Genomic DNA, 24,435 nt, shown 5'->3' with positions numbered 1-24,435 from the left:
GAAGTGTAACATTCAACACAGACACACTTACATATTTCGTGATCCATGGAATTTTAATCAATTTGTGTGGATTCTGTTGAATTCTCCAACGCTGAATGTTTTATTGTAGCAATTGATTGCATAGAAATGTTTCTGATTACTACCAAAACGTGTTTTAATATCTTTGAACTTTTGAACCCCAAAATATTGCATTTGAAAAAAGCGTAAGGCAGGATATTTTTTTGTGTTAAGAGATTTAGAAAAAAATGGAAAATATAAATGTTGATCTCACTGGAATAAAGATTATCCTTATCATTTCACCTCTGTACAGCATTATCATACCCAAAAATATTAAAACAAAAAATAAAATAGAGAACCCTCAGCCCATGACCAACAAAAACAGTGTACAGAAGACAAAAGCCCCTTTAAATGGGTCATCTATTGAGTGAAGCCATCTTGAAGGGGTATTCAATAGACAAAATTCCCTTTAGAACTTCTTCTGTAGACATAAGCCCGTTGAAAGAGGGCAGGGACGTACGCAGGATTTCATTTCGGGGGGGGCACAACTTGACCAAAAATCATGAAAAATTCAAATGTTGTGTAGCGTTACGTAAAGCTATTTTAAGGGGTTATGGCCACTTTTAAGCATGAGAAAAGCCATTTTCATGCATCTTTTATAAAAAATCTATTAAACCTTAAGTTACCATCTATTTTTTTTTTTTTTTTTGAAAAATCTTACATTAATATTCCCGCTTATAAAGCACTGTTTTTACTAAAGCAGTTTGCGGTACCCACTGTAGTTTGAAAAAGAATAAACCGATCAGCATATATTTTTGTGGGATCATTACGAACCTAATAATCTTGTCCATTATCTAAAAGGAATTAAAAAAATCAATTTTTAAAAGTTTTGAACAGTTAAAATCAAAATTTCGATTTTAACAAAAACAAAACACCGTACAAAATATTTTTTCTGACTCCGTCAGCAGTTTTTTTAAGACTCCTCGGTTAAGCACATGATCTATGTGTACAATAGTCCCACAAAAACATATAAAGTGCCACTTCGAGGAAAAGACGTTTTTAGTTTCTATGCTACATACAAAACACAATAAAGCTCATATCTCGGTAAATTTTTGTCCGATGGACTGGAAATTTTGGCACAATTCTATTCTATATTCTGTTCTATATTTTATATGAAACACACACATTGGGGGTTATCATGAACGGCAGTTCCCCGTGAATTTTTTCACTTTCTCCCTTAAGTTGCAACGGCAGAAAAACAAAACCCACGGGGAAATTTCATTCATGATAACCCCCATTGTCTTTTATATATAAGATAATGGTACAAAGTATATAAATTCAATAGAAAGAATTCATAATATTTAGTCCCAATTTACATTAGGCGAGTTTACTTGCGGCAAGTCTCAGAAAAAATTGCTCGTACCGGCAATTTTCAGGCAATTCCTTTTATATTTTTCGTTTTTGACATTATTTTCATTGTTTTGAAAACAAAACTTGCAGAAACAGAATTGCCTGTATAAAGTCCCAATTTACATTGGGCGAGTTTACTTGCGGCAATTGTCATTTTGTAGGAGAGAGAGGTGAGGCATATGGTAACCCTTTGCCTCTCAGCACCCTCTCTCACCTACAAACTGACACTTGCCGCAAGTAAACTCGCCTAATGTAAATTGGGACAAACGCAAGAGGCAAGTTTAAAAGAGAACGAGAAAAATTGCCGCAAGAAAAATCGTTTTATGTAAATTGTAAATAAGGATACAATTTTAAATATTTACAGAGTAGGATATTTAGAATTGAAATTAGACAATATCGGGCCACGTTCGGTAATGTCGCCATGTAAAATTTATTGAAGTATATTGAAGTTTTTAATCATACAGGTCCACGTTATGGTTTATCGCAGAATTTTACAACAACAAAGAATTGCCGTTGTCTTTGCTATAGCAAGATTTTCACTATTTCGATGATCTTAGCCTAATTTTTAAGAATATTGGCTGTCGATGTCGTTGACATGTTTCTAAATGAAAACATTAAGAAAAATTTAACAGTTTTGGAGATATGGTGCGAAATGTATACAAATTATGGAATTTTTAGATATATTATAAAATTTATTTTTTTTTCATTTCTCCAAATATTTTATTTTGGCCCTTATCTACAAATTTGCTGCAAAGGTCACAAAAAGATTTGTATTGGTTTCAGAGATATAGCCCCGAGTTGTTTAAAAAGTCGATATTTAATAATGTTTAGATGGGGCCATAAAATCCAAGCTGTATCTGACTCGACAAAACGGAACTAGGGCTTTTGTACTTTGGGTCTGTACTTTCAAAAAATCCTCACTTCAAATTATTTGCACAAGATTACCTTAAAAATTTTGCACAGTGTTACCGAAAGAGATAGATTCTGATACCAGGATTATTTTTACTTTTAATATTATGTTACAAAAAAAAGCGTTATAATTTGTTTTCTTAATCGTACGGTTAGAAGTTTTTGGACTCGATGACAAACACTTTGATGGACTTACCGACATGACTTAAATTTAATTTAGACAAAACATTACGAGATCCATAACATGGACCGAGAGTTATCATGAGTTCCAACCTGCCAGACAAACAGAGATACAGACGGGCGGACGGTGGTAAGTACTTCCATTTTGGCAGAAACAAATATCGTCCGAACATATGTGAAGTCTTAAATCATTATTTTGATGAAATCTATACAATCCTAGTGTATATAATCTCGTAATCTAAAGTCTGAGGTTACAGTTATATTTCGGTAATGATAAGTAAAAATCAAGTGACGAACAAAAATTCATTTGTCTTCATTATTTTCTCATACTGTTTAGCAGCAAATTTGTCTAAAACAGAATGTTGGCGATGGCAGAAAAACAAATTTCTAATTGGCTTTCAATATGTAGTCCACGAAGGACCGACCCTTCATACATTTTATTCAATAGATTTTTTTATATACATATTTCCATTCCCATAATACTGAACTCGTTATTTTTGTTATAACCGGATAAGTTTTAAGCCTCGAGAGCTCTATACAGTTCGAATAAATAATAGACATGGGGTATATTCATTAAGGAATTAGCTTTTGATAGTGGTATATGACATGAAGAAGTAATTCAGATTTTATTGGAAGTTTCTCTCAAAAAACAGCTTACAAACAAAAATTTTTAAAATATTTTCTTACAAAACTTGTTAATGATGTACATTTTCTGTTCAGAAACTTAAGAAAATATAAGTTTTAATTTGAAAACTTCATATATACAAACATTTTTATGAGAAAAAAATACAATAACTAGTTACGGTAGCTTCAAAAATTTTGTTCGACCAAACCATTTCGGGGGGGGCCCGGGCCCCCCGTGCCCCCCCCCCCCCTGCGTACGTCCCTGAAAGAGGGATTCTATATACAAACGAACCCTTTAAGGGGTCTTCTAGAGACAAAAGCCCATTAATCTGGGGTCTTAAAGGCGCCACTTTGAATGGTTACTCTTTAGACAAAAGGCCATATGAAAGAGAACCTATGGACAACAGAACTTAAATGCGTCTGCTATAGAGAAAACCCCCTTTAAAGAGGTCTGATATGCATAGAAACCTCTTTTAAGGTGTATTCTATAAACAGAAGAAGAGCTCAGCTATACAGAAAAGCGCCTTTTGAGGGGTCTTCTATAAACAAGATATTAAAGTTTATCTTATGGTCTTCTGCCAGCAGAATTCGCTTAAAAGGAGTCTTCTATAGACAGAAGATATTCTAAAGCAATCTTCTATACACAGAAACCAACTTTAATGGGTTTTTTCTACAGACAGAAGAAACTTTAAAGAGGTTTTCATTGGACAGAAGACCATTTCAGGATATCTTTTATAGACAGAAGCGCTATTAGAAGTTTCTTCGATAGACAGAAACCCCTTCAATGGGGTCTTTTATAGACAGAAGTCCGTCTAAAGGGTTCTTCTACAAACAGAATTCCGTCTAAAGGGGTCTTCTACAGACAGAAGACCGTCTAAAGTGGTATTCTACAGACAGAAGCCATTTTAAAACAATATTTTTTAAAAAATCAACGCTTATTAAAAATATTTTTAAAAAACCCACGCTTTTTACAAAAAAATTTTATAAAATCCACACTTCTTAAAAAAAAAATTTAAAAAATCCACGCCTTTTAAAAAATATTTTTAAAAAATACACGCTTTTTAAAAACTATTATTAAAAAATCCACGATTATTAAAAGTATTTAAAATCCACGCTTTTTAGAAAATACTTAAAAAAAAATCACGCTTATTAAAAACTAATTTTAAAAAATTCACGCTTTTTAAAAAATACTTTTAAGAAATTCACTCTTTTTAACCAACATTTAAAAAAATTCACACTTTTGAAAAAAAATTAAAAAAATCTAGTCTTATTAAAAATATTTAAAAAAATCCAGGCTTTTTAAAAAATATTTTAAAAAAAAACCACGCTTAATAAAAAGACATTTAACGCTTTAAAAAAATTAGCGATTATTAAAAAATATTTTTAAAAAAACCACGCTTCATAAAAAGACATTTAACGCTTTAAAAAAAAAAAATAACGATTATTAAAAAATATTTTTAAAAATCCACGCTAAATTAAAGACATTTATATAACGCTTTTAAAAAAATTAACTATTATTAAAAAATATTTTTAATAATCCACGATTATTAAAAAATAATTTTAAAAATCCACGATTATTAAAAAATATTTTTAAAAATCCACGATTATTAAAACATATTTTTAAAAATCCACGAATATTAAAAAATATTTTAAAAAATCCACGCTTTTTAGCAACAACTTAAAAAAAATTAAGCTTATTAAAAAATGTTTTTAAAAAAATTACCGATTTAAAAAAATACTTTAAAAAATCCACGATTATTAAAAAAATTTTTTTAAAAAAAATCCACGATTATTAAAAAAATATTTTAAAAAAAAATCCACGATTATTTAAAAATATTTAAAAAAGAAATCCACGATTATTAAAAAAATATTTTTAAAAAAATCCACGATTATTAAAAAAATATTTTTAAAAAAATCCACGATTATTAAAAAAATATTTTTAAAAAAATCCACGATTATTAAAAAAATATTTTTAAAAAAATCCAAGATTATTAAAAAAATATTTTTAAAAAAATCCACGATTATTAAAAAAATATTTTTAAAAAAATCCACGATTATTAAAAAAATATTTTTAAAAAAATCCACGATTATTAAAAATATACTTTAAAAAATCCACGCTTATTAAAAAACATTTTAAAAAAATCTACGCTTTTTAGCAAATACGTAAAAAAATGCTTATAAAAAATTTTTAAAAAAATCCACGATTATTAAAAAAATATTTTTAAAAAAATCCACGATTATTAAAAAAATATTTTTAAAAAAATCCACGATTATTAAAAAAATATTTTTAAAAAAATCCACGATTATTAAAAAAATATTTTTAAAAAAATCCACGATTATTAAAAAAATATTTTTAAAAAAATCCACGATTATTAAAAAAATATTTTTAAAAAAATCCACGATTATTAAAAATATACTTTAAAAAATCCACGCTTATTAAAAAACATTTTAAAAAAATCTACGCTTTTTAGCAAATACGTAAAAAAATGCTTATAAAAAATTTTTAAAACAATCCACGATTATTAAAAAAATATTTTTAAAAAAAATCCACGATTATTAAAAAAATATTTTTAAAAAAATCCACGATTACTAAAAAAATATTTTTAAAAAATCCACGATTATTAAAAAAAATATTTTTAAAAAAATCCACGATTATTAAAAAAATATTTTAAAAAAAATTAGCGATTATTAGAAAAATATTTTTAAAAAAATCCACGATTATTAAAAAAATATTTTTAAAAAAATCCACGATTTTTAAAAAAATATTTTTAAAAAAATCCACGATTATTAAAAAAATATTTTTTAAAAAAATCCACGATTATTAAAAAAATATTTTTAAAAAAATCCACGATTATTAAAAAAATATTTCTAAAAAAATCCACGAATATTAAAAAAATATTTTTAAAAAAATTCTGGATTATTAAAAAAATATTTCTAAAAAATCCACGATTATTAAAAAATATTTTTAAAAAAATCCACGATTATTAAAAAAATCCACGATTATTAAAAAAAATATTTTTAAAAAAATCCACGATTATTAAAAAATATTTTTAAAAAAATCCACGATTATTAAAAAAATCCACGATTATTAAAAAAAATATTTTTAAAAAAATCCACGATTATTAAAAAAAATATTTTTAAAAAAATCCACGATTATTAAAAAAATATTTCTAAAAAAATCCACGATTATTAAAAAAATATTTTAAAAATACACGCTTTGTAGCGAATTCGTAAAAAACCGTGCTTATTAAAAATATTTTTAAAAAAATCCACGCTTTTTAGCAAACACATAAAAAACATGCTTATTAAAAAATATTTTTAAAAAATCCACGCTTATTACAAAATAATTTTAAAAAATCCAAGCTTTTTAAATAATCCACGCTTATTACAAAATAATTTTAAGAAAATCCAAGCTTATTACAAAATAATTTTAAAAAATCCACTCTTATTACAAAATAATTTTAAAAAATCTAAGCTTTTTAAAAAATCCACGCTTATTACAAAATAATTTTAAAAAATCTAAGCTTTTTAAAAAATCCCAGCTTATTACAAAATAATTTTAAAAAATCTAAGCTTTTTAAAAAATCCCCGCTTATTACAAAATAATTTTAAAAAATCCACGCTTATTACAAAATATTTTTAAAAAATCCAAGCTTTTTAAAAAATCCATGCTTATTACAAAATAATTTTAAAAAATCCAAGCTTTTTAAAAAATCCACGCTTATTACAAAATAATTTTAAAAAATCCAAGCTTTCTAAAACATCAACGCTTATTACAAAATAATTTTAAAAAATCCAAGCTTTTTAAAAAATCCACGCTTATTACAAAATAATTTAAAAAAAATCCAAGCTTTTTAAAAAATCCACGCTTATTACAAAATAATTTTAAAAAATCCAAGCTTTTTAAAAAATCCACGCTTATTACAAAATAATTTTAAAAAATCCAAGCTTTTTAAAAAATCCACGCTTATTACAAAATAATTTTAAAAAATCCACGCTTATTACAAAATAATTTTAAAAAATCCAAGCTTTTTAAAAAATCCACGCTTATTACAAAATAATTTTAAAAAATCCAAGCTTTTTAAAAAATCCACGCTTATTACAAAATAATTTTAAAAAATCCAAGCTTTTTAAAAAATCCACGCTTATTACAAAATAATTTTAAAAAATCCACGCTTATTACAAAATAATTTTAAAAAATCCACGCTTATTACAAAATAATTTTAAAAAATCCACGCTTATTACAAAATAATTTTAAAAAATCCACGCTTATTACAAAATAATTTTAAAAAATCCAAGCTTTTTAAAAAATCCAAGCTTATTACAAAATAATTTTAAAAAATCCAAGCTTTTTAAAAAATCCACGCTTATTATAAAATAATATTAAAAAAATCCCAGCTTTTTAAAAACTCCACGCTTATTACAAAATAATTTTAAAAAATCCAAGCTTTTTAAAAAATCCACGCTTATTACAAAATAAATTTAAGGAATCCAAGCTTTTTAAAAAATCCACGCTTATTACAAAATAATTTTAAAAAATCCAAGCTTTTTAAAAAATCCACGCTTATTACAAAATAATCTTAAAAAATCCACGCTTATTAAAACATATTTTAAAAAATACACGCTTTTTAGAAAATTCTTCAAAAATTCACGCTTTTAAAAAATATTTTTAAAAAAATCGACGCTTGAATTTTTTAAATATTATTTAATATTTAAAAAATTCAAGCTTTTTAAAATATATTAAAAAAATCCAAGCTTTTTAAAAAATATTAAAAAACACGCTTATTGAAAATTTTTTTTAAAAAATCCACGCTTATTAAAATTTTTTAAAAAAAAAAACTGTTAGAAGCTACTTTAAAAGAAATCCACGCTTATTAAAAAATATTTAAAAATCCTAGCTTTTTAAAAAAAATTAAAAAAAATCCAAGCTTTTTAAAAAATATTAAAAAAACACGCTTATTGAAAAATATTTTTAAAAAAATCCACGCTTATTAAACCATATTTTAAAAAAATCCACGTTTTTTAGGAAATACATAAAAAATCCACCCTTTTTAGAAAATACATAAAAAATCCACGCTTTTTAAAAAATATTTTTAAAAAACTCCAAACTTATTAAAATATATTTTTAAATAAATTCATACTTATTAGATGTATACTCGTATTCGATAGACAAAAGCCCATTTCTATTGACAAAATTCCCTTTATAAGGGGCATTCTACAGATATAAGCCCTTTAAAGAGCTCTCCTATAGATAGAAGCCCCGTCTATAGACAAAAGGCATGATGGACCTGAATGCATTATGAACAGCGCCTAAATTTTAAAAATAATTAGCATTATCATAGTTGGAAGGCTCCAGCGTTAGGCGTTTGTGGTATAGGTATCCTAAACAGTGGGGCTATTTATTCGACTAGGGGAGTTTTTGAAACATTCGAGCCATTATGGAAAGAAGTATGGAGAATAAATGTATTGTGTTGTAATAGCTATAAAAACAAACTAAAAACTTCAGTGAGAGAGTTTTTGAAGGAGTTGCGCTAAATATTGCGACATTTAAGGGTCCATATTTCCAGAGTTGTTGGCTTCCCATACCAAACAATGACTAACCGATATTAACATTTCAGTGCCATCCGTGAACTAGCCTTAAACTGTTGAATTTTTGCGGAGGAAGTTCCTGAAGGAATGGACTGACATCCATCTTGGAACTGGATCTAATTATGGGAGCCATTACTTTCCTTAGTTATCGTGTAAACCTGTCCTTAGTTTATTTGACAGGGCAGTTTAACAGGTGCAGCATATCATGCGGACCGATATTGAATGCTGTGCAGATATTTTGCGTTACGCTATCAATCCCAACCCAGTGTGAATCGAGGCGGTCTGCACTAAATAAACAGATCATCGTTGCTCCAAACCAACTCTTGTTTGTCTACGCAGCTGTTGTTCTGCTGCCACGGATGGTGGGTGAATTCTCTGAGTCCTTGCCAATTGGCGTACCCACGCTTAAGGAAAGTACGGCGATCACAGATTATGAAGTCGGGTGGTGTTGTTATGGAGATAATGATAGGGTAATGACCAGTTGCCAAGTCACATCATACGTCAGACCAGGTTAGTCAATGGATATGTCAGGTGAATTATTGCACACTCCTATCATCCCTTTTTACGGTGGCAATATCTCTTGGTTCAGCGATCGCTACGCCTCTGATACTACTTTCAAACATATTTAAAAATATTGCTACGCCATGTCTATTTTCCTAACTTTCATCTCCTAATGACCACAAATTCTCATTACATTAAATGCCATTAAAAGTCAAGAAACCGGATGTCCTTGTAGGATTATCACCATTTCAATCTTAGATTTACTGATGAAATGCTCACTCTCATTCTGTCATTTAAATTTTGTTGGAAGATTGTCAAATTCATTTTAATGTCCAATGTCAACTTGGCAACCAAAACATGCTGTGGCACATCAGAATAACTAAAATAAAATCCAGTCTCTTCGTCTCACCGTCTGACCATTACGAGACGAGAATACACCCCGCAATATACACTACAATATATATATAGTACATACCATATACAATTTGTGTAAGTAGTTTTTAAATCCCTACCTCAATTTAGCTAAAAATGACATCTGTTCTACGATGAGTAATGTTGTGCTGCTGTGTGCCACCCACCACAAATGCCTTAAAGGGATGTGATGATAATGATGGAACTAAAACTGCTTTTAAATTGCCTAAATGTTACGTTAAGCCTCTTTTGTATATCCTCATTTATAGACAATCCAACCTCTTAAAATAATGAAATGAAAAGCTCCATAAAATCTTTCTGTAAATAATCCAACAAACAAATCGATAAACAATTGTTGCTTGTTGTTTTTGTTATTGTTTTGAGCGCTACCTAGCAGCAGACTCTGTGAGCGTAACAAGGACAAAGTGTATGTACAATCACCTTGGCGAGATTTGTGTGGCGCATCAGATGGATGCCAAAGGCACGCACGTACACAAAATACGACTGCCAATACACCAACTTCATGGATGTTATCCCCACCATGGATGAGTGAATGTTATGGCTCCAACAACAGCCACCATAAACAACATTATTTCACTTGTCTAATTAGACCAACAAATTGTGTCTGACACCCAGAGAAAGAAAAGAAGAGAGAGAGAACATAAATTGTATATCAAAACATAAGCGCTGAAGCAATAAACGGGCAGCAGTGTCAAGGAAATGAACAAAACAGAAACGCATACGGATTTTAACCACAGTCCAAACATGCATAATTGTATCCAAAATCCATAAACGTAGATAACTGTATCGACCAAAGTTGATAAATTTATCCACAACTATGATAACAAACGTGGAAAAATGTATCCTAAAACGTAGATAACATGGTTAATTTTATCCAAACACGTAGATAATCTGGATAATTTTATCCACAAACGTGGATAATTTTATAAACAAGAGTGGATAGTTTTATCCACAAACGTGGATAATTTTATCGACAAGCGTGGATAATTTTATAAACAAACGTGGATAATTTTTTCCACAAACGTGGCTAATTTTATCCACAAAACGTGGATAATGTTATCCACAAAACGTGGATAATGTTATCCACAAGCGTGGATACATTTATAAACAAACGTGGATAATTTTAAAAACAAACGTGAATAATTTTATACACAAAACGTGGGTAATTTTATCCACAAAACGTGGATAATTTTATCCACAGATGTGGATAATTTTATCTACAAACGTGGCTAATTTTTTCCACAAAACGTGGATAATTTTATCCCCAAACATGAATAAGTTTATGGACAAACGTGGATAATTTTATCCAAAAACGTGGATAATTTTATCCAAAAACGTGGACAATTTTATTAATAAACGTGGATAATTTTATCCACAAACGCGGACAATTTTATTAATATACGTGGATAATTTTTCCTCATACGTGGATAACTTTATCCACAATCGTCGATAAGTTTATAAACAAACATGGATAACTTTATCCACAAACGTGAATATCTTTATCCACAAATGTGGATAACATTACGCACAGACGTGAATGTCATTATCCACAAATGTGGATAGCTTTATCCACAAATGTGAATAACATTGTCCACAAATGTGGATAACATTATCCACAAAAGTGGATAACTTTATCCAAAAAGTAACGTGGGTAGCTTCCTCCGCAAACGTTGATAATTTTATCCACAAATCGTGGATAATTTTGTCCACAAAACGTGAATAATTTTAGCCACAAAACGTGGATAATTTTATCCACAAACGTGGATAATTTAATAAACAAAATTGGATACTTTTATTCACAAACGTGGATGAATTTATCCACAAGCGAAGATAAATTTATCCACAAGCGTGGATACATTTCTAAACAAACGTGGATAATTTTATCCACAAACGTGGATAATTTTATCAACAGACGTGGATAATTTTATCCACAGACGTGGATAATTTTATCTACATAATGTGGATAACTTCATCCACAAACGTGGATAACTTTACTCACAAACGTTGATAACTTTATCCATAAACGTTGATAATTTTATCCACATACGTGGATAATTTTATCCACAAGCCTGGATAATTTTATCCACAAACGTGGATAATTTTATTCAAAAACGTGGATAATTTTATCCACATACGAGAGTAATTTTATCCACAATTGTGGATAATTTTTTCCGCTCACGTGGATAATTTCATCCGCACACTTGGATAATTTTATCCACAAACGTGGACAATTTTATTAATAAACGCGGATAATTTTGTCCCCGGACGTGAATATCTTTATCTACAAACATGAATAAATTTATCCACATACGTGGATAATTTTATCCACATACGTGGATAATTTTATCCTCATACGTGGATAATTTTATCCCCATACAATGTGGATAATTTTATCCACAAATGTGGATAACTTTATCCACAATCGTCTATAAGTTTACAAACAAACATGGATAACTTTATCCACAAACGTGGATAACTTAATGCAAAAAGCAACGTGGGTAGCTTCCCCTTTTATCCACAAAACGTGGATATTTTTATCCACAAACGTGGATAATTTTATCTACAAGCGAGGATAAATTTATCCACAAGCGTGGATGAATTTGTAAACAAACGTGGATAATTTTATCAACAGACGTGGATAATTTTATCCACAGACGTGGAAAATTTTATCCACAGACGTGGAAAATTTTATCCACAGACGTGGATAATTTTATCCACAGACGTGAATAATTTTTTCCACAAGCGAGGATAAATTTATCCACAGACGTGGATAATTTTATCCACAATCGTGGATAAATTTGTAAAAAAACGTGGATAATTTTATAAACAAACGAGGATAATTTTATCAACAGACGTGGATAATTTTATCCACAGACGTGGATAATTTTATCTACATAACTTGGATAACTTCATCCACTAACTTTACCCACAAACGTGGATAACTTTATCCACAAACGTGGATAATTTTATCCACAAGCCTGGATAATTTTATCCACAAACGTGGATAATTTAAGCCGCAAACGGGGATTATTTTATACAAGTTTATGAACAAACGTGGATAATTTTATCAAAAAACGAGGACAATTTTATCTACAATTGTGGATAATTTTATTAATAAACTGGATATTTTTATCCACGAACATGAATATCTTGATCTACAAACATGGATAACTTTATCCACATACGTAGATAACTTTATCCACATACGTGGATAATTTTATCCATATACGTGGATAATTTTATCCATATACGTGGATAATTTTATCCACAAATGTGGATAATTTTATCCACAAATGTGGATAATTTTATCCGCTCACGTGGATAATTTCATCCGCACACTTGGATAATTTTATCCAAAAACGTGGACAATTTTATTAATAAACGTGGATAATTTTACTCACGAACGTGAATATATTTATCTACAAACATGGATAACTTTATCCACATACGTGGATAATTTTATCCACATACGTGGATAATTTTATCCACATACGTGGATAATTTTATCCTCATACGTGGATAACTTTATCCACAATCATCGATAAGTTTATAAGCAAACATTGATAACTTTATCCACAAACGTGAATATCTTTACCCACAAATGTGGATAACTTTATCCGCAAACGTGGATAACTTTATCCAAAAAGTTGGATGACTTTATACAAAAAGGAACGTGGGTAGGTTCCTCCGCAAACGTTGATAATTTTCTCCACAAACGTGGATAGCTTCCTTCGCATACGATGGTAATTTTACCCACAAACGTGGATAGTTTTAACCACTGGCATGTGGAATCTTGCAGGATATGGAACAAAGCTAATTTTACCCACAAGAGTCGTAGTTTCCCTAGATATCCCGAAAACCTAATTTCTCGTTTTTTCCGTGGAAGATCTGTCAAAAATCATCTTCGTTTGCACTTCAACTCAAATATTAACCACTGTGCAGCCTTATCATTATCCAGAAGCGTATATAGGGTGGGTAACTCTATCCACAAACATTGATAACTTTATCCACAAACGTGGATAATTTTATCCACGCGGATAACCTTATTCACAAACGTGGATAACTTTATCCATTAAATTGAACAATGTGATAGTTCTCAAAATTCTTCTTGATTTCAATTTCTATTCGAATACTTACCACTGTACAGCTTTAAAGGCTTTCATTTTTTCTACGCTTCGTTTCTATCTAAAACCAAACAGAAAAAATACCTCCTCCAGTTTTCTTGTTTTTTGGAAATACTAGTATAACACTGGTACAAAGGCATAGCCGAAGAGTATACAAACAAACATCCAACCGTCTCACACACACACAAGAAAATATTACCATGAAACTTAGTAAGCATATTTAGAGATACACAAAAACAACAATAACCAAGTGCGACGGGAGCCTTTCGACATTTAACGGAAGCGGAAGAATTCCAAACACGCACACAAACAGAGCAAAAAGGCCATTTGAGAAGTGCAAACAATCCCATGTATAGATGGATGGCCTGTCTGCCTGGCCGACTGTTGTTGGATTCACTCCATGGATGACTTTGAGCAAAGATTCCCCGTGACGTTTATGTCGATATTTGGTATATTGTGTGTGTCAGTGTGAGTGCGACGACTGAGACAATACCAAAAAAAAACAGACAAAAAGAATAATGCCAACATTCACTTTACATTGTGTGTAGCTTCATGGAATTGGAATACAAAACGGCCGTATGACTCATCATCGCCATCAGCAGTATCCAGCAGCATCCAACATCATTGATGCGTTTGTTTATTGTTGCTTCCGTGGTGAGGAAGAGACAAAATCTGTCTATAGCTTTTTATTTGGCAGGGGGTTGTTTTGTGGAGTAGACACATTTTTGAAGTTATTTTGTCTGATTTTGTTGCGCCTTTCTTGCTTTCTACTCTTCAAATATTTACAAAGTGTAAAGTATGAGATACACAACCAAAAAGTCAACTATGAAAATGCAGACATTTTTCCAAAAAAAAATGGAAAGAAAAAGGAGAAAATTCTCCTTGCCAAAAAAAAAAAAAACGATGGTACGTGACACTTACCAAGTTTTTTGTTGTTTCTTAGCAGAGTACAGCTTGGAGACAAAGTGAATTTAATATTAATTTTTATTAACTGATTTGAATGGGAAAACAATTTTTAGCATATGGAAGAGAATTTAGACATTCTTTTGATATGGAAAAATTGTGAAAGCAAACTATTTGAAACGATTGGATTTTGGATGTAGTTGTTAATGCATGTCATTATGATTTTACATTCAGTCGTTTTATGAAAATCGTACAGATAGTCGAATATCTTAATAGTAGTTGAAAAATGCATCAGCTTAGGGATATGATTTAATATTTAAAGTATTTTTGTAATAGCGATGGTTTTATTCAAGGATTCCAATAACCTGTGGACATTAGTTGGAACATGCATGTTGTCAACGTGCCACCTGTGATCATAAACGTCTTTTGATATTGATTACCTGATACTAGGGGTTTCTAACGTCGAGTCCAATGCATTGACCAAACTCCCCATTTTTTGTATTCGTATAGTATAACCTACCAATTAGATGGGGTTTCTGAACTTTCGGCCCTTACCGTGAGATATATAATACCAAAAAGGCTACTAAAACCTGTAGTCCCAGAGGTGTAAGCAGAATAAATATCGCGTAAATATTGGGACACCTGTGGAGCTGCCTTTAACACCCGTTAAATTAGCAAGCTAACATGTGCCGCCCGTTCATACATAAGAACGTTAAAAACTTGGGTTGGGCTAGAAACCCATACAAAAAGCAACATACTAAGAAGTTGAAGATCCCCGCAAAAGTTTTAAGAAGCACGATCTGCGAATCTGCGCTCGGAATATTGGTACTCTTTATAAAAGGGTGCAGTTTACGCACTGGCGGTACTTGAAAATACAAGGCCGATTTCAATGTCATACAGGAAATACAATGGATTGGGAAAGGCGTCACAACAACTCCTAAAGGTGACGCACAGTATTATATGTCATGGCACCTACAATACATTGTGTCAGCATGAGCTTGATTTGGTTGTTAGGAGGTAAAAACATCTGGTCTCCAGCTCTACCCTAGGGAATGAAAGATAAAACAAAAATTCTTCAACATCAGCTTTAGTTGCGCTCATGCTCCCACTGAAGAAAAGGGCGAACAGACCAAGGATATATTTTACGAGCGCTTAGAAGAAAATTATGATCGTTGCCCTGCCCATGACATTAAAATTATTCTAGGAGATTTTAATGCCAAAATTGGAAAGAAGAATATCTTTGGCCCATCAGTCGGGAAATGTAGTCTCCATGGAGAAAAATCTGACAATGGAATGAGGTTGATAGCCTTCGCAGCGGCAAAAAACATGGTAGTTAGCTGTACCAGATTTAAGTATCTCGATATTAGGTCTGTCTGGTTACTTTTCCAGCAAGAATTGTCCAGCAAGAACTTTCTCAGAGAGTAAGTAGTTTTTATTCTCTTTTGCAAGAAAATTTTAAAAAGTAAACAGACACCTTCCCAGCAAAAACCAGCAAGCGATCAGCTGACTTGCCAAAACAGAACAATTTGTCCGCCTATAAAGGAAAAAAGGAAGCAAAAATCTTGTATTTTATTCAAATTAAAAAGAAAACAAGTAAGAACGGCGTTTAGTTCGGCCGGGCCGAACTTGTTATACCCTCCACCACAAGTTGTATTGAAGTAAAATGTAATAATTAGTTTCCTTTTGTGTATGAAGAAGACTTAATACTAAATTTCAGCAATTTCGGAAAAACCATGTAAGGCACCATTCTATGGGGGCTATTTCAAAACGTCGATCTATACCCATAAATTTCTGACGGCAAGTTTTTAGGCTCAAAAAAGACAAAATACCAAATTTCCTATATTTCGGTAAGAGAATGTGGCTAACACTTAAAAAATACCGAAAATCAAGAAGAACGCTTCTATGGGGATATAGGAAGACCTGGACCTATACTGATAATACTCTTCTGGAATATTTTATAACTCTTGGAAGACGAAATAACGAATTTCAGCTATTTCGGTTCAGTATTACGAAAATCGGGAGGTACCGTTCTATGGGGGCTATATCGAAACGTGGACCTATACCGACAAATTTAAAGTGGAAGTTTGAGTACCCCCAAACGAAGTCTAAATACCAAATTTCAGCCATTTCGGTGGAATATTGACGCCACAATGTTAAAAATACCGAAAATCGGGAGGTACCGTTCTATGAGGGCTATATGAAGGTGTGGACCGATACCGACAAAATTCTGGGGGAAAGTTTTATACCCCTAAAGGAGACTACGTACCAAATTTCAGTAATTTTGGTAGGATAATGAAGCTAAAACCTTAAAAATACCGAAAATCGGGAGGTACCGTTCTATGGGGGCTATATCAAAACGTGGACCGATATATCCCATTTTAAATACCAACCATCCTGCAAGTAATGAAAACTTCTGTACCAAAATTTGACTCTCTATCTTTAAAATTGCGAGTTGTATCTTGATTTCAACAGACAGACAGACGGACGGACAGACGGACATTGTCAAATCGACATAGAATTTTATACTGATCAATAATATATATACTTTATAGAGTCTCCGACGAATATTTCGATGTGTTACAAACGGAATGACAAATTTAATTATACCCTCCATATGCTGGAGGGTATAATGACGCAAAGAAGGAATCTTTCCACATTGCAACTTTGTTCTCCGAAGAAACAATACAATTAGGCTTGCTATTTCCACAATAAAATTGATTTTAATTTACACAAACATAAATCACCGAATAATTAAAAACAGCTGATTGATTGTTTTCAAGAAGAAGAAAAGTTACAAGTGCGTGCTAAAAGAAATTTGTCCAGCAAGAATTTGCAAACTCTCAGTAAAGAACTGTCAAAATGTCCCTCTCGATTCGATCTCTTTTGCTGGCTTTTTGTGTTAACAGACGGCTTCCAGCAACAATTGGTACAAATTGTTACAAATTTTAGGGTAACCAGACAGACCTATTCATAAGGGCAACTGGCTGTCTCCAGATCAAAAAACAAGAAATCGAATTGATCACGTTGTGGTAGATGGAAGATATTCATCGAGCGTGTTGGATGTACGTTCGTTCCGAGGAGCAAACATTGACTCCGACCACCAACTTGTTGCAGCAAAGGTACTCACCAGATTAAACGTAGCAAATAAAGTACGAACAGACACAACACGAAAGTTAGATGTCGATAAGTCGCAATCACAACAGATAGCCGCAGCATATTCCATTCCACCCGGAGTGTCGTTCTGCTACCGAAGAGAAAAATGCGGCATACAGGGCTACTCTACAATCAGTAGCATAGCCCTCGAGAGAGGTATCGGGAGAAAAGGAGAGAGGAGAAACGTATTTTCCGCAGGAAAAATAGAGAGATGGAAAAGCGGGAGTGTGAACAAATCGAGATGTACAGTAGACAGAATGACGTCCGAAAATTCTAACAAAGAGTGAAACATCAAACTGATGGCTTTGGAACTGGCAAATCCTCCTGTAAAAATCAGCAAGGTAATCTGGTAGCTGATACAAATAGTGTGCTAAGGATATGGAAAGAGCATTTTTCCAAACTGTTGGTATCCAATAGTAGCGAAGTCGACGAAGATACCACAGACCCAATCGCAGAAGATGGTATTGAATCTATACCGGCCAGCCAAGATGTGGCAAAGACAGCAATAAACCGGCTAAAGAATAATAAGGGAGCAGGAGCTGATGGCCTACCAGCCGAGCTGTTCAAAACCGGAGGCTACACGCTGATAAGGTGTATTCATCAGCTAGTTAGCACCATCTGGCAGGAAGAACGAGTACCTGACGATTGGAACCTGAGTATCCTGTGCCCAGTCCACAAGAAGGGAGATAAGACTGTATGCTCTAACTATAGGGGCATAAGTCTACTCCCTATTGCCTACAAGATCGTGTCAGGGATATTGTGCGAACGACTAAAGCCTATGGTCAACGAGATAATTGGACCATACTAATGCGGCTTTAGACCTGGCAAGTCCACCATTGACCAGATATTTACCCTGCGGCAAATCCTGGAGAAGACCCAAGAGATGCAGATCGACACCTACCACCTTTTTTCGATAATAAAGCAGCCTTCGACAGCCCGCTGCGTTCAAAGGTATGCCATGTCTGAATTTGGTATCCCGGCAAAGCTCATCCGGCTTTGTAAAATTACTTTAACTGCCGCGAGATTCTCAGTTAAAATAGGAAAGAACCTCTCCGAAGAGTTTTGTAAAAAAAGAGGTTTCAGACAAGGATACAGCCTTTCGTGTGATCTCTACAACATCCTGCTGGAGAAGATGCAAACGTCAAAAGAAGTGGCAAAATCTACACCAATAGCCACATGTTACTTGCTTATGCTGATGATATGGACATCATGGGACGATTAGTAAAAGAAGTTACAGATACCTTTATGAATGTCGAGGGAGAATCTTCTAAAGTGGGTCTGGCGGTAAACGGTGAGTAGACCAAGTTGATGGTGTCGACGCGCAATGCGTCCATTGAGATCGAACCAACTTTAGAAGTTGGTTTCTATAATTTTGAGGCAGTAAAAGACTTCGTATACCTCGGCACCGCCGTAAACACAAAAAACGACATCAGTTGTGAAATAAAAAGAAGAATTGTATTGGCTAACAGATGCTACTTTGGCTTAAGTAAGCACTTCAAAAACAAAGCCACATCTCGTCAAACAAACATAACGCTCTACAAAACACTGATACTACCCGTGCTGATGTATGGCTCAGCAGCCTGGGAACTTGCGCAAGCAGACATGACAGTGCTTGGTGTTTTGAAAGAAAAATTCTTCGAAAGATCTACGGACCAATCTGCGTTGACGGTGAATATCGACGTCGTATGAACCACGAGCTGTACCTGCTATACAACGACATCAATATAGTTAAACGTATCGAGATGCAGCGATTGCGTTGGCTAGGCCATATCATAAGAATGAGCGAAGATGAACCCGCTAAATAGGCGTATAAATACGGACCGATTGGCCGTGCACGCAGAATTGGCAGGCCAAGGAATATATGGTGCAAACAAGTGGATTAAGAGATGTAAAGGCGCGGTATTCCAGAGTGGAAAGCAACAAATAGAGAGAAATGGAGATCTTTTCTTAGTTCGGCCTATGGAACAAATGTTCTGTAATGGGCCAGCTTAGTAAGTAAGTAAGTAACCAAAGGTCTATCGCGTTTCCTTTTGCATGATCCATACACATGCACAAACACATAATATCCCTTACAACAATGTGCACGGTGTGCCTTAACAAATTTAAATGGAAGGTGCTTACACCTCGGAAGTTTTTGCTGATTCTGAAACTACAATGCTCATAGATGAGAAATATCAAGAAACAAAAAAAATCGCCGGAGGGATTTTAAAATAAATCGCGATTTAAATTCACATTTTTAGGGGTTCTTTAGGTTTTCAAGATTTAGCTTGAAAACCGCGAGTTTTATGAAAATGGGTCAAAGAAAATGTTGTAGCAGGGAAAATTCTCCACAAGATTGGCCTTTATGATATCTTCGTAGGTTTTACCGTTTTTGAGATATGGAAGTTCAAATTGGGACAATGCACTGACTGTATAGTCCCCTTATAAAACAATGTCATTACTGCAATTTCTCAAATTAAACTTATATATCTTGAAAATGGTACAACCTAGGAAAAAATAAATCAACCTATCTTGTAGAGAATGTAGAGCTTCAACATTTTCTTTAGTCCCATTTTCATATGACTTGCGGTTTTCAAGCAAAATCGTGAAGATTTAAGATAAAAACCTAAAAATTTGAATTGAACCTATATATCTCAAAAACGGTAAAACCTACGAAAATATCATAAAGGTCAATTTTGTGGAGCAAGCAAAATCGTGAAAACCTAAAAAACACTAAAATTGTGAATTTGATCGCGATTTATTTAAAAATCCCTCCGGCGATTTTTTCTGTTTTTTTTATTTTTCTTATCTATGAACATTGCTGTTTCAGAATCCGCAAAAACATCCCATGTGTAAGCGGTTTCCATTAAAAGTTAGTTAAGGGGCACTGTGCATAATATTGTTTTATAAGGGGACTATACAGTCAGTGCATTGTCCCAATTTGAACTTCCATATCTCAAAAACGGTAAAACCTAAGAAAATATCATAAAGGCCAATCTGGTGGAGAATTTTCTCTGCTACAACATTTTCTTTAGACCCATTTTCATAAAACTCGCGGTTTCCAAGCTAAATCGTGAAAACCTAAAGAACCCCTAAAAATGTGAACTTAAATCGCGATTTATTTTAAAATCCCTCCGGCGATTTTTTTTGTTTCTTGATATTTCTTATCTATGAGCATTGTAGTTTCAGAATCAGCAAAAACTTCCGAGGTGTAAGCACCTTCCATTTAAATTTGTTAAGGCACACCATGTGTTGTGTAGGGTATAAAAACGTTCCCTTTTTTTGTTAAAAATAGAAATTAGTTTTCTGTATACCATTAAAATGCATACAGAATTGTAAACCATATGAAGTTAATTAGGTGAGTAAAACTAAGGTAATTGGCAGTGGTAGAACAAAAAACCCATTTTCTTGAACCGTTGTTAAGGAAAAATATCACTACGCGCAAATATGAAGATGAAAAACGATGGGCGAAAAATAATTTTGGCGATGAAAGTCAATGAAGATAACATTACGAACCCGGAAGGACAGTTATACCATAGGTCAAACTTCTGAGCAATGTCGTGCTTTGATATTGTTAAAGTTACGACGTTTTTCGGCAATTCACACACACACGACCTGAACGCAACGAAAGAGCACACAAATGTTTTGATTTGTTTGTGTTTTGCAGCATGCGTGCATACAACGTTACTAACACACTGTCAAAAGTTGCAAATATTGAGAATTTTGTGTGCCCTCTTCTTGGTCGGCTGTGCTTCTGTGTTATAGCGAAATTAACTCTACCTTGAAGTTGACCTATGGCATAACTTTCCTTCCGGGATAAAAATTTCATCGCCAAAATTATTTTATTTTTCCTTTTAGATTCTTAACATACCCACCAAGGGCTTTTATATCCAAAAGGAATTTTCCACCCCCCCAAAAACGCATTTACACAGTGTTGTTTTTAATTTTTTACAGAAATGTTTACTTATTTAATTAAAATAGTAGGTCTTAATAGTTTTTCACTACAGTATTTTTTTTTTTTTGTATCTTCAACAAAACATTCTTACCTACATTTATTTACAATTTATGGCATAAATTTTATGCCATTGATTCCCTTTGCATCCTCAATGGTCTTTGAAATGCATTTTCTCCCCATTTAATTTCCAACAACTCAATGTCTCTCACACTCCACTTCTATGAGACAATCTCACTTGTTTACATTACGCACGAATGTTAAAGATCGACGCGAAACACGAAAACAAAAATCACAACAAATGACAACAATGCAAATGAATTTTTTATGAGGCACCACAAAATTCCACTGCAAATTGATTAATTAAATTGTAAATTTACACGTAGCTATTAACTATTAGTTGTTAATTTCACTCAGCACATAATGTTTAACATTTTGCAAGTATTTTATTTAGAAACATTTCGTTTTTAACTGACGATTTAATTATTTTCTTTGGGAAGGAACTAAAATCACAACCAGCCGAAATGAATGAATGCGCAAACTGATTAAATAACAAAGAGATTGATGGATGACATGGATTAGAACAGAGTGAGAGTAATTAGAGTGATGCCCAATTTAGCGATTTTTAGGGGTTTGGCGTGTTAATGTTAATGTTCAGGAAAAAAAAAAATAAATAATAAATAAAACAATTAAAACTATAAGGGCTTTATTGGAGTAAAGTATTCTTCAGGTATCTTAATATTTATGGGGTATGGGTATTAAAGGGTTAGGCAGATCTCCTTGGCATCCATATTAGTTTAAATATTCCTTTCTTATACATAGAAGTCGAGGGTTCAAAATTATGCAAGGAAATTTTAACCGGTTCGAGCTACACTACAACAAATTCTTCATTCTTTTTCCTCGTATTTTCGAGGAAAATATATGTATTTGCGGGAAAATGTAATCATACAATAATGATCATGACCCTTTTCTGTTTCCTGACATATTAATTTAATTTCTCCATTGTGATTCGACATTTTTAAGCTTGTAGGATGTTCATATCTGCTGCCCTCTTACCGTCTGTCTCTTCAATTGTTGCAGATAATAAAAAAGAAATTTTATCATTTCCGTTTAGTTTTCCCCTTAAGTTGGATTTTCATAGCACATTTCCATAAATGAATTGAATTGCATGTTTAATCATGTTTTCTCTTTTGAACCGTTTTAACAATTAATAAAATTTATGTAAATGGTTTTTAGTATTTTTTTGCCTAGCTCATTTTTATTGTTGTTGATTTTGAAAAATTAAAAAATTTCATTTAAATCAGCAACAATTGAATGAATTGCCGGCCACAACAACAACAACAAAGTTTTTTTAATGATCAAATAAAAAATTTCCTTGTTTTAAAATGCAGAATTCCAGTGTAGCGCGAAAAATAACATGAAAAGTTAGAAACTCACGTGAAATTGCTGAATGAACATAAAGTGAAGTAAAAACAGCAACAACAAAAACCGTAATAAAAATGGAATGGACAAAATAACAATAATAAAACAACGTATAACACGCATATGTTACAGCTAGCTAGAGCAGCTATGAGGCAGGCGGCAACAGTTAGGTTTTGAATTTGTGTTTCAGTTTTGTTGCTGTTTGGTGCGAAATTTTGCCATCAAGCGTAACGGTCAATGACTTGGAAAACAAGCAAAGATAAAATGATTCATTAGTTCGATTTTTTGATGGGACAATCTTCTGGTGTGTGACTTTAAGACGGACACTCCCAGTTAGGCTACCGGAAGGGATGCATTCTCCTCCACTTCATTGCCGGTATTTTTCTTTTGTTTTCTCTGTTGCTTGTAAATTATCTCTAAATTAAGTTCCACGTGAAATATTTTAATTTATTTAAAAGAAAAATGATTTGTTGTCATGACAAAACTGGGCAGTGCTCTTCATAAGCCAGTTCACGTGCAGTAGAGAGTATAATTTCTTTGTGAGGTCAATGCGAAATTAAGTTATAATTTTTGTTGCCACTGATATATAACTTTGTTTTAGAAGTGAATAAACTTGATATTCAAATGAATGAATCAGAATGCGCAACAGGTTAATGTGACCTTTGCATTCAATCAGGCAATGAACTAAATGGTGAGTGACGGTTTGACTTGGGGCAAATTTTCGACCACTGTGCTTATACATTTTCTTCACAATGTGAGCGGCAGTAGTTCCCGACCGAATTTTTAACCTTATGCAAACCCACCATACCATTGCTATCGAAAACGATATAGTTTTCAAATGTTTCTCGATAGTTTTGCGGATATTTTGTTCGATAACGACACACGAAAATGAATTGAAAACGATTCATTTGTCGCTCAGTTTGTGGCAGGAAACCCTTCGATTTCGAATATAGACAATAATATTATTCTTTCAATTTTAATTACAGATGACAACGCCCAATGGTATCATTAATGTATGTAGTTTATACCTGAGGAATTAAAAATTACGTGTTGTATCCATGGTCAAAACTATTACATTATATTAATATTATATTAATTTATTGCATTAATGAAAAAGATTCACTGCATTCATGAAGTGGTTTCATTGCATTAATGAAGAAGTTCCATTGCATCAATGAAGAAGTTCCATTGTATTAATGAAAAAGTTTCCTTGCATAAATGAAGAAGTTTCATTGCATTAATGAAGAAATTCGTTAATTT

The 24,435-nt window shown here is 32.3% G+C and overlaps 1 protein-coding gene across 1 annotated transcript in view; it reads right to left on the bottom strand.

Moving 5' to 3' along the window:
* LOC141393617 (non-lysosomal glucosylceramidase) overlaps positions 1-22,300 on the bottom strand; it is a 596,987-nt gene extending 574,687 nt beyond the window's left edge. The window contains exon 1 of the mRNA XM_073966887.1: positions 21,852-22,300. The gene's annotated coding sequence lies outside the window, so the exon portion shown is untranslated. The remainder of the gene's footprint in view (positions 1-21,851) is intronic.
* Positions 22,301-24,435: the final 2,135 nt, after the last annotated feature.

This window comes from Musca autumnalis, unplaced genomic scaffold (assembly GCF_047663935.1).
Source record: "Musca autumnalis isolate F117 unplaced genomic scaffold, ASM4766393v1 scaffold_2, whole genome shotgun sequence".
NCBI lineage: Eukaryota > Metazoa > Arthropoda > Insecta > Diptera > Muscidae > Musca > Musca autumnalis.
This window is presented reverse-complemented; position numbering and strand designations above follow the sequence as displayed.